The following is a 5,366-nucleotide window of genomic DNA, read 5'->3' on the forward strand; positions in this document are numbered from 1 at the left end:
AGAAAAATACAGGGGAGCAGGGGAAGTCTGGGGCATGTTTTTCTCACCCATGACTAATTCGGGAGTGTGCAGTTCCTCTCCTCAAACAAGACTGCCGGGACAATGGGTGGCCTGTGGTGCAAAGTCAGCTTGCTGCAGGAGTGCTGCCGTGAGTAACCGCAGGCTAGCAAGCATGGGCAAGAGCCACCATGGACCAGGAAGGAATTCACCATTTGCTAGAGGAGCAGCATGCTCTGTAGAAACCCCGCCACTCAACTGATAGCCTCTTCCTGGGGGAATGGTGCATGGAGAGGCCCTGCAAAAGAACTGGGGTTTTACTCAGCCCTGAGACAATGCTGGATGACCCTATTGCATTGGTGGATTGAAGCAGGCAAGATGCCTGCCAAGGTGTGCGTAGCCCCATGGTCCAGCCGAAGGGGCTTTTCTTCTCAGGTTTATGTTGCTTTCCTCATATATTCTGATCCTCATGAACTGGGGAGAGCAAAGAACATGCTTAGGTCAAAAATCAAACTTTGAAGATACTTTTTTTTCCCAAAGTAGTCAATGCGGGAGGGGGTGGGTTTGATTGCTGTGTTTGTGACTTGAATAAAGGGGCACAAACACAATTTGAGCTGAAATACAACAGTCTGAGAGGTGTAGCAGTGCTGAGCTCTGGATTTGGTACTTTGAGTCTCTAGGGGCAATAGAATTCTTCAGCTGGTTAATTAAAATGCTTATTAGGAAGCCTCTCATTTTTGACCCAAATTAAGAAAGCTCCAAAACTCTCTCAGAAACAATAACGAAAAGAGACAGCCTTAATCTGCTAGACATAATAGGATGGTTTGACCCCACAGTTTGGTTTAATTGTAGATCAATAATGAGATCAGCCTGCCCACTTACAAGATGACTCTATGGGTTATTATTTACATAATATTAATCTCCTTCCAACATATGGTGCTTTTTTTTTCCCTGCTTATTCAGAGTCCAATCCTACTTCCACTAATGTCTGCACTGACTTTCATGAGAAGCACTGTTGGAAAGCACGGTTTAAAGGGTTGAACAATCTTTTGTCTTGCAGTCACAGCACATATTGCACACTGACAGGGCAAGCTACCGAGCAAAGCCATTAATTTGTCGTCTCCCTCCCAGACATACCACTTGTAAGGGTGGCCATTGGTGACGGAGTCCAAAAGCAATGCAAATTGTGACCCAAAGGCTTGCCGGGAAGGCTGTCCTGTGCACATGGGAGTGCTGGCAGGTTAATGACTCTGAATAGGTTGCTTACTTAAGAAATCCCTCCAGCCAGACTGCAGCTAGAAGAAGGTCTTCAGCCTTCTTCTAGCTGCTAATTGTTAGTTACATAGTGGATCACAGTGAGTCAATAGCTTTCTTATTGTCTGGCTGGTACCAGCTTTCCATGTACTTCAGGTTTGGGAGTCTTGTATGCTAGGCAGTAAGTGATTGTTGCAGGGAAAAGAAAGAAAAGATAAATCCTACCCTATACAGGTTCATTTCTCCAGGCCACAACTATTCAGCAGAAGTCAGACACACTGTGTCACTTCTCTTACAGGTTTTAAACAAGACTTTTCCCACCCCTGCTTGGATCTTTATATCCTCTTCATCCCTATCATTTTATGTCATCTGAAGGACAGTCCAGTTAGATACAGGACTAAACTTCAGCTCCATCAAAGGGATTTAAGCACCTAACTGATTAAAGTCAACAGGGATTATCAATGGTGCTCATCTCATACAACTTTAGGTGACTGCACTGCAGCCACACACACCTGGATCAAGAATCCTGGGCTCACTTTAAAGAAGTAAAAGTGTTCATGCTAAGGTTTCTGAGTTAGATGAAGTCCGTGCATTAGTGCAATTTCCAGGGAGTTAATTGTCCCTGTGCAATGATTAGCTTGAATATAAACACTGGCATTGTAATCATCTAATGCTAAGGGGCCGTGTTTCTTAGCCCAAGTAGACAAGGGCTGCAAGCCAGCACCCGCACTGGGACATCTTATCATCCTGTGGGAATATTTGTGTAGCATAGAGTAGGATTCTGGGATTATCATAATGTGACAGCTTTTCTTTGTCAGTATATGGAGTGGTTTATTTTCACCAGTCTTTTAATGGAAACTAAACAGCTTTCTAGGGTTATTAATTACTTTCTGTCCTCTTGATGTGTCTGTGTGATAACTGCATGGCCATGATCCCTGCACAGAGCCTGAAAACTGCTTCATGTCATAAGCAAATTCCATCAACTTTGTTTTGAAAAATCAAAGCCTTAGAATTCCTTTTTTGCTAGCAAGTTCAGTACTTAGGGGGTTTGTTTTGACATAGAACAATTTTGGTTGGGTTTTCTTGTGTATTTATGAAGTTTCAGAATTTCCTGCTGAAGAGCCAATCTAGGTTTCAGGATACGTGTAGCATCTCCACTCACATGCAGCTGTTCAAATGCCAGGGAGACCTAATACTATTACCTCTTTTTCACCAATTTCATTATTTTATTTTGGGATGCAGCCAGAACAAATAGACACAGAGTGGGGCAGTTTCTGGCACTGGCATCTTGTTAAAACCCAACACCTCCTAGTCTTCCAATTTTCATCCCGTCTCATCTAATAGTGGCAGATTTCCCTGTTCTGGGTTCAGCAGTAGCAGTCATTTTTCTCCTTCTTGGTAGCTGGTGCAGTGCTGTGGTTTTGACTTTCAGCCTGGGAACAGCACTGATAACACTGATGTTTTTAGTTACTGCTCAAATGTTTAGTCTGACCAAGGGCTTTGTGAGTCTCATGCTCTGCCAGGGAGGAGGGGAAGCCAGGAGGAAGCAGAGACAGGACACCTGACCCAAACTAACCAAAGAGGTATTCCATACCACAGCACATCATGCCCACTATATAAACTGGGGGCAGTTACCCGGAAGGGCTAGATCACTGCTCGGTCGTGCTGGGTATCAGTCGGCAGGTGGTGAGCAGTTGTATTTTCTTCTCTTGGTATTTCCCTTATCATTATTATTATTGGTGGTAGCAGTAGTGATTTGTGTTATACCTTAGTTACTGGACTGCTCTTATCTCAACCTATAGGAGTTACATTCTTTCGATTCTCCTTCCCATCCCTCCGGGAGCGGGGGAGAGGAAGGTGGGGAGTGAGAGACTCCATGGTTCTGAGTTATGGCTGGGCTTAAACCTCTACACCCTCCCTCTGCACCCTCTATCTATCTTCCATGCAAGAAAGTCCACTTGTTTCATGGCTTTGAGGGTTTTCAGGATTCTATTTTTGCACTGATGCTTTTTGCACTTCATTTTGCTCTGATGTTTCCAGAAAATGCCAGGTTGGGCACACCAGTCTTTGTGACACCCTAAACTCCACTGTCCTTCAGACATATAAGACTGCTTTGGGCATAAATGTATCTTAAACCTGCGAAAGGGTTGCTAAAGCAAGTCATCCAAGGAAGCTGGTCACACAATAGCAAGACCTGCATATAGTAATGCAGTCATAGTTTCATCCTAACTTCAGAGTAATAGTTTGTGGTATTCCCTGAGCATGTGAGTGGAAAAAAAAGCAATCAGATTTCTCACCATCAGTGTATAGCTCCAGCTGTACTGTCTCAGAGTGAGCCAGTCCATCTGATCTCCCAGAGCATGTCCCAGCCTTGTCCCAGCTAGAAACACTTTGACCATCTCGCAACAGACTCATCCTACTTCTCAAACAAAAATGTGTGGCTGTCATCTCTATCCAAAGAGCTTGGGCTCAAATCCAGTCATGATAACATTTTGTTCCCTCAGCAGATCACAATCAGTTCTCCAAGGCATTGGCAATGAGAGGCAACAGTGTGGAGCCATGTGCTCTTCATTGATGGCCATCCTAGAAGGCTGTTGCCACAGTCACATCAACCTAATGGCATCTCAGAAACAAGTGACAGGAGAGCCCCATCTTATCCTAGTCCTTGACAAAAAATGAAGGGCCATTATTTCTAGTAGATGCTTAGAGGTTTTGCCTCACCTGATTTCAAGTGACTCAAGTGACAGGGCTTACAGCCCCCTCTGGGGAGACCCCGCTGCAGTGTCACAGCTCTCCATGACATTTTGCTTACATTATTCATGTGACAGTTTCATCCTTCGATCCCCCACAAAATCCCTTGTAACCTGAACAATTCTTCCTCCCGGCTTATAGCCTTGATTTCCATTTTCACACTGACTTTCCTCAGTAAGCCAGGCCACCGATTTCAGGGTAATTAGTCGTCTTCAGCACAAGGAAGACATGATCCTGCTGATGCTGTTTGCACACCATAGACACCTCTGAGCCCTCAGACTTCCCTAGCTTGTCCTTTAGGTCACCTACCTATCTGGCATCCTTAATCTTTCCTTGTAAATCCCTCTGGGACATAGATATTGAGGGCAGAATTCTCAATTGGATTGAAAACAATTAGATGGACGACCAAGGTCCGAGAACCAATGTTAATTAGCACCAATCAAGAGGGTGGAGACTGGGACAAAGTCTGAAGGGGATGGTAAATATGCATTGGAGAGAAGGGGAGGGGGAGCACAAGTCGGCAGGGTTGGGACCAGTTTTGCCATGTATCAGCTACCTGGGAGAAGGGGCCCTGTGCTACTGAAGGGGAAGAGGTCATGACTGTACAGAAGGAAAACTGGGCTTAAAAAGGACCACACATGAAAAATGGATTATGAGTCTACCTGATTCTTACTTAGACAATTTAATATGGAAAACTTGCTGCATATCAGACTGAAAGGTACATCAGTGGGCAAGCAAGAAAACACATGTGCAATGGTTGCTTTTCTGATCAAAAACTCATTTTGGGTTTTTTTTACTCTTAACTGGAGTTTTCAGATGGGCCGGCTTTTAACTGTATGACAGTAAGAGAGCCCAGGGGCCTCTAGAAAACTTTTGTGTTATTGTTGCTGCTGTTGGTTTATGGGGGTAGCCAGAAAAGAGAGCTGGGGCTTGGTGAGGGTTGCTTACTTTTAAAGGTTTCTTCTTTTTTACTTTGTTTGTTAGTTTGTTTGTTTGCCCCTGTGATTACCACGTGCTCTGATCACAGTCAGAAACCAAGCATGCAGAGAGGGTGCTGCCTGCTCTGCAACTCCAAACAGGTACACACTACACCTTTGGTCAAAAAAGGCTATGATTTAAAGCAGCCAAATATCTGGTTCTTCATGCTTGTTGACCAAGCTCTCTGTCCTTTTCCTGCTCTGATCTAACTCTGCTAAGTGACTGCAAGTGTCTTTCCTCTGTTACCTCATGTCTCCCCTTAGCCTTAGGTCTCACTAAAGTGTTTACTTCTGTTTTCTTGTTCTGCTCCCTTTTTGCCCCTTGGTAGCTTTGTGCATTTTTGTGTTACAAGAAAATGCTATCACTTCTAGCCCACGTCTGGGTAT

Source organism: Psittacula echo (assembly GCF_963264785.1).
Source record: "Psittacula echo genome assembly, chromosome: 1".
In the NCBI taxonomy this organism is placed as follows: Eukaryota; Metazoa; Chordata; class Aves; order Psittaciformes; family Psittacidae; genus Psittacula; species Psittacula echo.